The following is a 12,842-nucleotide window of genomic DNA, read 5'->3' as shown; positions in this document are numbered from 1 at the left end:
AAAACAAACAAAAAAAAAAAGCACTTAGCTATACAGAGCAGCAGGTCACAGGAACAATCAGGAGAAGCTCAGATCCAACACTGAAACATTGACAAGGAGCAAGGATAGCAGCATCAGGCGGAGTTAAGTAATGAAGGAGTTAACGAGCTCACCAGAACACCTGAGGAAGGAAGCTCAGAAGCTGCAGTACCACTTGTGACCACAGGAGTGAATTCAGCCACAGAATTCACAACAGTACCCCCCCCCCTTGAGGAGGGGTCACCGAACCCTCACCAGAGCCCCCAGGCCGACCAGGATGAGCCGCATGAAAGGCACGAACAAGATCGGAAGCATGAACATCAGAGGCAAAAACCCAGGAATTATCTTCCTGAGCATAACCCTTCCATTTAACCAGATACTGGAGTTTCCGTCTAGAAACACGAGAATCCAAAATCTTCTCCACAATATACTCCAATTCCCCCTCCACCAAAACCGGGGCAGGAGGCTCAACAGATGGAACCATAGGTGCCACGTATCTCCGCAACAACGACCTATGGAATACATTATGTATGGAAAAGGAGTCTGGGAGGGTCAAACGAAAAGACACAGGATTGAGAACCTCAGAAATCCTATACGGACCAATAAAACGAGGTTTAAATTTAGGAGAGGAAACCTTCATAGGAATATGACGAGAAGATAATCAAACCAGATCCCCAACACGAAGTCGGGGACCCACACGGCGTCTGCGATTAGCGAAAAGTTGAGCTTTCTCCTGGGACAAGATCAAATTGTCCACTACCTGAGTCCAGATCTGCTGCAACCTATCCACCACAGAATCCACACCAGGACAGTCCGAAGACTCAACCTGTCCTGAAGAGAAACGAGGATGGAACCCAGAATTGCAAAAAAATGGAGAAACCAAGGTAGCCGAGCTGGCCCGATTATTAAGGGCGAACTCAGCCAACGGCAAAAAGGACACCCAATCATCCTGGTCTGCAGAAACAAAACATCTCAGATATGTTTCCAAGGTCTGATTGGTTCGTTCGGTCTGGCCATTAGTCTGAGGATGGAAAGCCGAGGAAAAGGATAGGTCAATGCCCATCCTACCACAAAAGGCTCACCAAAACCTTGAAACAAACTGGGAACCTCTGTCAGAAACAATATTCTCAGGAATGCCATGCAACCGAACCACATGCTGAAAGAACAAAGGTACCAAATCAGAGGAGGAAGGCAATTTAGCCAAGGGCACCAGATGGACCATTTTAGAAAAGCGATCACAGACCACCCAAATGACTGACATCTTTTGAGAAACGGGAAGGTCAGAAATGAAATCCATCGAAATATGTGTCCAAGGCCTCTTTGGGACCGGCAAGGGCAAAAGCAACCCACTGGCACGAGAACAGCAGGGCTTAGCCCTAGCACAAATCCCACAGGACTGCACAAAAGTACGTACATCCCGTGACAGAGATGGCCACCAGAAGGATCTAGCCACTAACTCTCTGGTACCAAAGATTCCAGGATGACCAGCCAACACCGAACAATGAAGTTCAGAGATAAGTTTATTAGTCCACCTATCAGGGACGAACAGTTTCTCTGCTGGACAACGATCAGGTTTATTCGCCTGAAATTTTTGCAGCACCCGCCGCAAATCAGGGGAGATGGCAGACACAATGACTCCTTCCTTGAGGATACCCGCTGGCTCAGATAAACCCGGAGAGTCGGGCACAAAACTCCTAGACAGAGCATCCGCCTTCACATTTTTAGAGCCCGGAAGGTACGAAATCACAAAGTCGAAGCGGGCAAAAAATAACGACCAACGGGCCTGTCTAGGATTCAAGCGCTTGGCAGACTCGAGATAAGTCAAGTTCTTATGATCAGTCAATACCACCACGCGATGCTTAGCTCCTTCAAGCCAATGACGCCACTCCTCGAATGCCCACTTCATGGCCAGCAACTCTCGATTGCCCACATCATAATTACGCTCAGCGGGCGAAAACTTCCTGGAAAAGAAAGCACATGGTTTCATCACTGAGCAATCAGAACCTCTCTGTGACAAAACCGCCCCTGCTCCAATCTCAGAAGCATCAAACTCGACCTGGAACGGAAGAGAAACATCTGGCTGACACAACACAGGGGCAGAACAAAAACGACGCTTCAACTCCTGAAAAGCTTCCACAGCAGCAGAAGACCAATTAACCAAATCAGCACCCTTCTTGGTCAAATCGGTCAATGGTTTGGCAATGCTAGAAAAATTACAGATGAAGCGACGATAAAAATTAGCAAAGCCCAGGAACTTTTGCAGACTTTTCAGAGATGTCGGCTGAATCCAATCCTGGATGGCTTGGACCTTAACTGGATCCATCTCGATAGTAGAAGGGGTAAAGATGAACCCCAAAAATGAAACTTTCTGCACACCGAAGAGACACTTTGATCCCTTCACAAACAAAGAGTTAGCACGCAGGACCTGAAAAACCATTCTGACCTGCTTCACATGAGACTCCCAATCATCTGAGAAGATCAAAATGTCATCCAAGTAAACAATCAGGAATTTATCCAGATACTCACGGAAGATGTCATGCATAAAAGACTGAAACACAGATGGAGCATTGGCAAGTCCGAACGGCATCACTAGATACTCAAAATGACCCTCGGGCGTATTGAATGCAGTTTTCCATTCATCTCCTTGCCTGATTCTCACCAGATTATACGCACCACGAAGATCTATCTTAGTGAACCAACTAGCCCCCTTAATCCGAGCAAACAAGTCAGATAACAATGGCAAGGGACACTGAAATTTAACAGTGATCTTATTAAGAAGGCGGTAATCAATACACGGTCTCAGCGAACCATCCTTCTTGGCTACAAAGAAGAACCCTGCTCCCAGTGGTGATGACGATGGGTGAATATGTCCCTTCTCCAGGGATTCCTTCACATAACTGCGCATAGCGGCGTGTTCGGGCACGGATAAATTAAATAATCGACCTTTAGGGAATTTACTACCAGGAATCAAATTGATAGCACAATCACAATCCCTATGCGGAGGTAGAACATCGGACTTGGGCTCTTCAAATACATCCTGATAATCAGACAAGAACTCTGGGACCTCAGAAGGGGTGGATGACGAAATCGACAAAAATGGAACATCACCATGTACCCCCTGACAACCCCAGCTGGATACCGACATGGAATTCCAATCCAATACTGGATTATGGGTTTGTAGCCATGGCAACCCCAACACTACCACATCATGCAGATTATGCAACACCAGAAAGCGAATAACTTCCTGATGTGCAGGAGCCATGCACATGGTCAGCTGGGCCCAGTATTGAGGTTTATTCTTGGCCAAAGGTGTAGCATCAATTCCTCTCAATGGAATAGGACACCGCAAAGGCTCCAAGAAAAACCCACAACGTTTAGCATAATCCAAATCCATCAGATTCAGGGCAGCGCCCGAATCCACAAACACCATGACAGAAAACGACGACAAAGAGCATATCAAGGTAATGGACAGAAGGAATTTGGACTGTACAGTACCAATGACGGCAGACCTAGCGGACCGCTTAGTGCGCTTAGGACAATCAGAAATAGCATGAGTGGAATCACCACAGTAGAAACACAGACCATTCAGACGTCTGTATTCCTGCCGTTCAACTCTAGTCATAGTCCTATCGCACTGCATAGGCTCAGGTTTAACCTCAGGCAGTACCGCCAAATGGTGCACAGATTTACGCTCGCGCAAGCGTCGACCGATCTGAATGGCCAAAGACAAAGACTCATTCAAACCAGCAGGCATAGGAAATCCCACCATGACATCCTTAAGAGCCTCAGAGAGACCCTTTCTGAACAAAGCTGCCAGCGCAGATTCATTCCACTGAGTGAGTACTGACCATTTCCTAAATTTCTGACAATATACTTCTATATCATCCTGACCCTGGCACAAAGCCAGCAAATTTTTCTCAGCCTGATCCACTGAATTAGGCTCATCGTACAGCAATCCGAGCGCCAGGAAAAACGCATCGACACTACTCAATGCAGGGTCTCCTGGCGCAAGAGAAAATGCCCAGTCTTGAGGGTCGCCACGCAAAAAAGAAATAATAATCAAAACCTGTTGAATAGGATTACCAGAAGAATGAGGTTTCAAGGCCAGAAATAGCTTACAATTATTTTTGAAACTTAGAAACTTAGTTCTATCTCCAAAAAGCAAATCAGGAATAAGAATTCTTGGTTCTAACATAGATTTCTGATCAATAGTATCTTGAATTTTTTGTACATTTATAACGAGATTATCCATTGAAGAGCACAGACCCTGAATATCCATGTCCACACCTGTGTCCAGAATCACCCAAATGTCTAGGGGAAAAAAAAAATGACACAGAGCAGAAAAAAAAAAAATGATGTCAGAACTTTTTCTTTCCCTCTATTGAGAATCATTAGTTAGGCTCCTTGTACTGTTATGTTTGCTAATGACAGGTGTTATGAAGGCAATCCAGAAACACAGTGTGCTTAGCGATCAGAGCGCACACAGTGATCTGACAAATACCCAAAAATACAAGAACGAGCTCTGAGACGTGGAAACTCTGTAGACTGCACACCTGATCCTATCCTAAACACAACTAAAAGCGGCTGTGGATTGCGCCTAACAACTACCTAGGCAACTCGGCACAGCCTAAGAAACTAGCTAGCCTGAAGATAGAAAAATAGGCCTGACTTGCCCCAGAGAAATTCCCCAAAGGAAAAGGCAGCCCCCCACATATAATGACTGTGAGTAAGATGAAAAGACAAAACGTAGGGATGAAATAGATTCAGCAAAGTGGGGCCCGATATTCTAGGACAGAGCGAGGACAGTAAAGCGAACTTTGCAGTCTACAAAAAACCCTAAAGCAAAGCCACGCAAAGGGGGCAAAAAAAACCCACCGTGCCGAACTAACGGCACGGCGGTACACCCTTTGCGTCTCAGAGCTTCCAGCAAAACAAAAGACAAGCTGGACAAAAAAAAAAAAAAAAAAAAAAGCAAAAAGCACTTAGCTATACAGAGCAGCAGGTCACAGGAACAATCAGGAGAAGCTCAGATCCAACACTGAAACATTGACAAGGAGCAAGGATAGCAGCATCAGGCGGAGTTAAGTAATGAAGCAGTTAATGAGCTCACCAGAACACCTGAGGAAGGAAGCTCAGAAGCTGCAGTACCACTTGTGACCACAGGAGTGAATTCAGCCACAGAATTCACAACACTCCACTGAACAAAGCAATGCCCCCTGGTTTAGTCCTGTTACAAATTTTGAACTGCATTTAGCCCACTTTATTCTTTGGGCCTATATCTGTGTTTCCTCCTCATCCTGCCCATTGCCCAGCCAGTGATAGATGAGTCTGCTGGTACATTGACCCATAATGCAACATTCCCCGTGCACGCTACACAGCAAGATTGTGACCCTGCTGAAAGTCAGGTTTCCCTTCCCGCATACCATACCACCTTACACGGGGACAAAGTGGAAGGTGCAGATGAAAGTGCAGGTTCCTTCATCAGGTGGGGGGGGGAAACTCGTTGGCGACGTCACTGGCACAGGGCCCCTCATAGTACGCAAGAGTGTCGCTGCCGGTGGGAGGTGCCCCCGCCGTGCAAACACACCGCCGTACTTTGAGGGGCCCTGTGCCAGTGCCAGTGCCGACGAGTGGACCCCCCCTGCTTGCTCAGGATCACAGCACTTGCAAAGTTGAAATACTTACCTCTCCCTGCTCCACTGCCGTGACGTGGTCCAGATTTCCTGGGCCCACTAAATACTTGAACCAGCCCTACCCCTCACAACTTTAGCCAAATGACCCCCAATTTCCAATGCCTTACTATTATTATAAGGTAAATTAAGATTGACAAGCTTCAGTAACAAGAATGGATGTTTTTGCCATTAAAATGGGCACTGTACATGTTTTCCTGGCCTCCACTCACTGCCGACTATGCTTCCCCATTGACTTGCATTGGGTTTCGTGTTTCGGTCGATCCCTGACTTTTCGCGATAATCGGCCGATTTCACTCGACTCGACTTTTGAGATAGTCGGGTTTCGCGAAACCCGACTCGACCATAAAAAACTAAAAGTCGCTCAACCCTAATCATTACCATTTTCAGGTCCATGTAACTTTCTGATCTCTTTCATTTTTGGGGGGGCTTTAAAGTGACCAAAAAATAGCATAACAGCATGGCGTGGGGCAGTAGGTACTCATGTATTACACCTCTACACAGACTTTCGCTGTGATGTCGAGACCCCCTTACAAACTGCATGGTGCCGCTGTTTTCGGCCGGCCACGACCAAGTGTTGCAGAGTTCGATGAGCGAGGCCATAGTCCACAAATAAACATATTTTACTGAAAAAAAACTTCTGACTGACAGCTGTATATACAGCAGATAGTAGGCCTCCATCTTCGTGGACTTCTCAGTCATGACATGGCACATCATCACACACTTCTCTTCCTGGGGTCACTCTCGCTTTCTGCTTCTCCTACCTCTTCTGTCTCAACAAAGCCCCGCACATTACCCGGGAGTCCCCTCGTCCCCCAATAACGGCACTACCATCCAGCAAACAGGGGTCCTATACTTCCACCCGCGGTTCTTACTTTCCTCTCTTTTAGGCTGCCGTCACACTAAGGCCGCCGTCACACTTGCGAGTTTTACGGACGTAAGAGCGCAGAAACTACGTCCGTAAACTCGCAAAAAATACGGCACAATTATTCTCTATGCCCCTGCTCCTATCTGCCGTATTAAACTGATCCGTATTATACGGCTTTCTACGGCCGTAGAAAATCGCAGCATGCTGCATTTGTCACCGTACTGCGCAAGAAATACGCCAATGAAAGTCTATGGAAGCGTGAAAAATACGGATTACACACGGACAAGCAGTGTGACTTGCGAGAAATACGCAGCGGTGTTAGAGAGAAAAGCCGGCAATTCAGTGCGGTGTACAGTAAAATCACACTGACAGCTTCCAGTCCAATAGGTAGAATAAATGTGTACACATAGAATAGGTATATATATATATATATATATATATATATATATATGTCAGTGAGACACATATATGTATATATATTAATATTTATTCCAGCGCTATACAGCTTGAAAGCCGGTAATTCAATTACCGGCTTTTTCTTTCTCCTTCCTAAACCCGACATGATATGAGACATGGTTTACATACAGTAAACCATGTCTTCTCTCCATTTTTTTTGCAGATTCCACACTACTAATGTCAGTAGTGTGCATCTGCAAAATTTGGCCGTTCTATCTACTAAATTAAAGGGTTAAATGGCGGAAAAAATTGGCGTGGGCTCCCGCACAATTTTCTCCGCCAGAGTAGTAAAGCCAGTGACTGAGGGCAGATATTAATAGCCTGGAGAGGGTCCACGGTTATTGCCCCCCCCCTGGCTAAAAATACCTGCCCCCAGCCACCCCAGAAAAGGCACATCTGGAAGATGCGCCTATTCTGGCACTTGGCCACTCTCTTCCCATTCCCGTGTAGCGGTGGGATATGGGGTAATGAAGGGTTAATGCCACCTTGCTATTGTAAGGTGACATTAAGCCAGATTAATAATGGAGAGGCGTCAATTCTGACACCTATTCATTATTAATCCAATACTAGTAAAGGGTTAAATAAAACACAAACACATTATTTAAAATTATTTTAATGAAATAAAAACAATGGTTGTTGGAGTATTTTATTCTACGCCCAATCCAGTCACTGAAGACCCTCGTTCTGTTACAAAAAAAACATAATAAACCAACAATATCCTTACCCTCCGCAGATCTGTAACGTCCAGCGATGTAAATCCATCTGAAGGGGTTAAAATAATTTGCATCCACGAGCTTTGCTAATGCAATGATGCTCATGGCTGCAAAAACCCCGGAGAATGAAGCTAAATATAGGTCAATGACCTATATTTACCTTCATTTGCATAAGTGCATAAGTGCCAGCCGCAGTACTAGTACGGCGCCGCCATTTTCCGGTCACCGCGCGGCATCGCGCGGTGATCGGGTTCCGGTGTCTGCTGTTCCTGACAGCAGACAATCCCTGCACGCAGCCCCGGGTGCCTGCACCGCCCCCCCGCATCAGCGATCGCTGTGATTGGCTGGTCAATTCTGACCAGCCAATCACAGCGATGTGACAATAAAGTTTAAAAAAAAAAAAAAAAAAGCATGTGATTGATGCTGTGTGACGTCGCACCAATCACAGCCGTCACTGTAGGTGGGGTGATCGCCACGTCACCTCACCTGATTGACCCCTATGGCGCTGATTGGCTGAACAATAGCTTCTAGCCAATCAGCGCCAAAGGGGTTAATTTAAAATACCGATCACCGCCCTGCACGCCATCTTTCTCTCAGATTTGGCGTGCAGAGCGGTGGTCTAAGCCCCTCTGTGTCACCTTAGTGAAGGAATCCATTGGTGGCCAGTGCGATCCTCCCTGGGATCTCCTGCCTCCAGCTTGTGCTCCTGCTTCAGCTTGTGCTCCGTGCTGTGTGCTCTCTGCTGCCATCTGCCTGCTGTGTGACTCCTGTGATCACAGCAGCAGCAGCACCTCCCCCACCCCTTTCCCATCCCCCCATCCCTGTTCCAGTACACCCTCCCTCCCCCACCCTCCAATTGAAATTTTTTGCGCACTTTTTTTGCGCTTTTTTTCCTGTGCGCGGCGTCCCGCGCAGAGCATTCGTGCTCTTCCTGTGTCCGCAGCGCTCTGATCAGTATCGCTGCTGATCAGAGACTGCGCCACAGGACTTTTTTTTTAGGTTAGTTAGTGTAGCGGACATTGCAGTCTAAGCAACGTCCGTTTTTTGTTTTTTTTTAGAAAAAAAATTGTAGTTAGTACAGTGTAGTTTTAGACGTAACAAGGTAGCGTAGCCGGCGTCAGTGTTTGGTGACGTCCCTCCATCCCTGTTCAAGTACCCCCCTCCAATTCAATTTTTTGCGCACTTTTTGCGCTTTTTTTCCTGTGCGCGGCGTCCCGCGCAGAGCATTCGTGCTCTTCCTGTGTCTGCAGCGCTCTGATCAGTATCGCTGCTGATCAGAGACTGCGCCACAGGACTTTTTTTTTTTAGTTAGTGTAGCGGACATTGCAGTCTAAGCGACGTCTGTTTTTTTTTTTTTTAGAAAAAAAATTGTAGTTAGTACAGTGTAGTTTTAGACGTAACAAGGTAGCGTAGCCGGCGTCAGTGTTTGGTGACGTCCCTCCATCCCTGTTCAAGTACCCCCCTCCAATTCAATTTTTTGCGCACTTTTTTGCGCTTTTTTTCCTGTGCGCGGCGTCCCGCGCAGAGCATTCGTGCTCTTAATGTGTCCGCAGCTCTTTGATCAGTATCGCTGCTGATCAGAGACTGCGCTACAGGACTTTTTTTTTTTAGTTAGTGTAGCGGACATTGCAGTCTAAGCAACGTCCGATTTTTTTTTTTCTTTTACAAAAATATAATAGTAGTTAGTACAGTGTAGTCTTAGACGTAGATTAGCTGGTGTCACAGCGTTCGTGACGACCGGTCTTTTTTTTTTTTTTTGGAGAAAAAAAAAATTGTACAGAGTAGTTTAGTGGTAGCGTGTTAGTGTAGCCAGCGTCACAGCGTTAGTGACGACCGATCATCTTTTAGAAGAAAAAAAAATCGTACTGAGTTTTATAGGTAGGGAGATAGCGTCTTGTGCATAAAAAAAATCTGCTATCACGGGATTATCTCTAGTGCATTAGGGGAGCGTACGTCACAGTGTTAGTGGCGTTCGCTTTTCTTTTGTAAAAAAAATATTTAGTTGCGTAGGGTAAATTTATACTTTTTTTTTTATACAAACTTATTTTTTTACATTGATTTTTCTTTTCATCTCTTTTTCTTCTACATTTTTTCTCACTACTTGTTTTTTCTCTCTGATTGGTTTTAATAAAGAGTACCCTATACACAAGCCCCACACATTACACGTGTAAAAGCACCACTTACACACACACCCAGGGTTTGGGAAAAAAAAATGGCCCATTCGTCAACAAGGCGCTATTCACCAGAGGAGGCTTACGCCATCCTTGCGTCCGACACGGATTCAGCCAGTGAGGAAGATCCCACATTCCTCTATTCCTCCTCCTCCTCCTCCTCCTCCTCCTCCTCCTCCTCCTCATCTGGTGAGGAAAGACCCCTAACACGGCGCTGTAGGACCCAGGCAACTCCTGCAGCAATCGATCCCGTATGGATTGCACCCCCGGAAAATTTTCAGCCCGTCATTCCGGATTTCAGCAGCAGCTCAGGAATCCAGTTTGACACGACTGGCCTCACTGAAATTGACTTCTTCAAATTCTTTTTCAGTGATGAAATAATAAATATTATGGTGGCCCAGACGAACCTGTATGCCCAACAATTTTTTACCCAAAATCCCACGTCATCTTATGCCAGATGGACCCCCGTAAATGCAGCAGAGATGATGACATTTTGGGGAATTGTGCTGCATATGGGCCTAATCAAAAAGCCAAAGCTTCGGCAATACTGGAGTACTGACATTCTCTACAGTACACCGGTATTCCGCATGGCCATGAAAAGGACACGATTTGAAGCGATCCAAAAATTTTTGCATTTCAGTGATAATGCGCAGTGTCCTCCCCGAGACGATCCAAACTTTGATCGTCTATATAAAATTCGTCCAGTGGTTGAACTCTTCAGCAGAAAATTTGCTGAGGCGTACACACCCCAGAGGGACATCGCTATTGATGAATCTCTCGTTCATTTCAAAGGGAGGCTAAAGTTCCGACAGTACCTGCCCAGTAAGAGGTCCAGGTACGGAATAAAGCTGTACAAACTGTGCGAGAGTACCTCAGGGTACACCCACAGATTTAGGGTCTACGAGGGTAAGGACACCCAGATTAACCCCCCTGAATGCCCCCCCATCCTGGGGGTGAGTGGGAAAATTGTGTGGGAATTGCTGCACCCACTGCTGGATAAGGGTTATCACCTTTATATTGACAACTTTTACACCAGCATCCCACTCTTCAAGGCCCTCTCTGCCAGAGGTACAGCTGCATGTGGCACCGTGCGAAAAAATCAGCGAGGCCTCCCTAAGCCGCTAATTGGGCAAACGCTGAGAAAAGGGGAAAGCAGAGCCAAATGCAGCGACAACATGCTGGTGGTCAAGTATAAGGACAAAAGGGATGTCCTTATCCTGACCACCATACACCGTGACAACAGCACCCTTGTCACTGTTCGTGGGACCACAACACAAGTCCCAAAGCCAGATTGTATCCTGGATTACAATCGGTACATGGGGGGTGTGGATCTCTCAGATCAGGTCCTCCAACCATACAGTGCCATGCGAAAAGCTTACGTATGGTACAAAAAATTGGCCGTGCACATTGTACAGATGGCACTGTACAATGCTTTTGTGCTGTCCCGATCTGCAGGCAATACGGGGACCTTCCTTCAGTTTCAGGAGGTAGTCATCAAGGCCCTAATGTTTGGCACTCAGGGAGGTGAGGGTCCCAGTACTTCTGAATCTGATAGTGCCCGTATTGTCCAAGGTCAACATTTCCCCAAACAGCGAGGACAGGACGATCACAAAAACGGTGTAGAGTATGTTCCAAGAGGGGAATCCGAAATGACACAATTTACCATTGTGAAACCTGCCCTGAGAAACCTGGCCTTTGCATTAAGGATTGCTTCAAAGCATACCACACGTCCACAAATTAATAAAAATTAGTTTATACCCTGTTGACACAACACACTGTGTAGTTTCCAACATGGGGTCACTTGTGGAGTGAGGCACTTGGAGGTTTACGGTGCTCACCACATATCTAAATAAATTCCTTGGTAGGTCCAGTTTTCAAAATGGGGTCACTTGTGGAGTGAGGCACTTGGAGGTTTACGGTGCTCACCACATATCTAAATAAATTCCTTGGGAGGTCCAGTTTTCAAAATGGTGTCACTTGTGGAGTGAGGCACTTGGAGGTTTACGGTGCTCACCACATATCTAAATAAATTCCTTGGGAGGTCCAGTTTTCAAAATGGTGTCACTTGTGGAGTGAGGCACTTGGAGGTTTACGGTGCTCACCACATATCTAAATAAATTCCTTGGTAGGTCCAGTTTTCAAAATGGGGTCACTTGTGGAGTGAGGCACTTGGAGGTTTACGGTGCTCACCACATATCTAAATAAATTCCTTGGTAGGTCCAGTTTTCAAAATGGTGTCACTTGTGGAGTGAGGCACTTGGAGGTTTACGGTGCTCACCACATATCTAAATAAATTCCTTGGTAGGTCCAGTTTTCAAAATGGTGTCACTTGTGGAGTGAGGCACTTGGAGGTTTACGGTGCTCACCACATATCTAAATAAATTCCTTGGGAGGTCCAGTTTTCAAAATGGTGTCACTTGTGGAGTGAGGCACTTGGAGGTTTACGGTGCTCACCACATATCTAAATAAATTCCTTGGGAGGTCCAGTTTTCAAAATGGGGTCACTTGTGGAGGATTTCCACTGTTTAGGTACATCAGGGGCTCTGCAAATGCAACGTGACGCCTGCAGACCAATCCATCTAAGTCTGCATTCCAAATGGTGCTCCTTCCCTTCCGAGCTCTGCCATGCGCACAAACAGTGGTTTTTCCCCACATATGGGGTATCGGCGTACTCGTGAAAAATTGCACAACATTTTTTTCTTTCTATTTTGTCCTATAACCCTTGGGAAAACAAAAAAAACCTTGCTAAAGATCATTTTTGTGGAAAAAATGTGTTCTATTTTTTTTTTACGACTCATCATTATAATTTTTGGTGAGGCACTTGGAGGTTCACGGTGCTCATCACATAGCTAGATAAGTTCCTTGACGGGTCTAGTTTCCAAAATGGGGTCACTTATGGCGGTTTTCCACTGTTTAGGCACATCAG

This window comes from Ranitomeya imitator, chromosome 3 (genome assembly GCF_032444005.1).
Source record: "Ranitomeya imitator isolate aRanImi1 chromosome 3, aRanImi1.pri, whole genome shotgun sequence".
Classification (NCBI taxonomy): domain Eukaryota; kingdom Metazoa; phylum Chordata; class Amphibia; order Anura; family Dendrobatidae; genus Ranitomeya; species Ranitomeya imitator.
The sequence above is the reverse complement of the archived record's forward strand: the minus strand, read 5'-3'. Positions refer to the sequence as shown.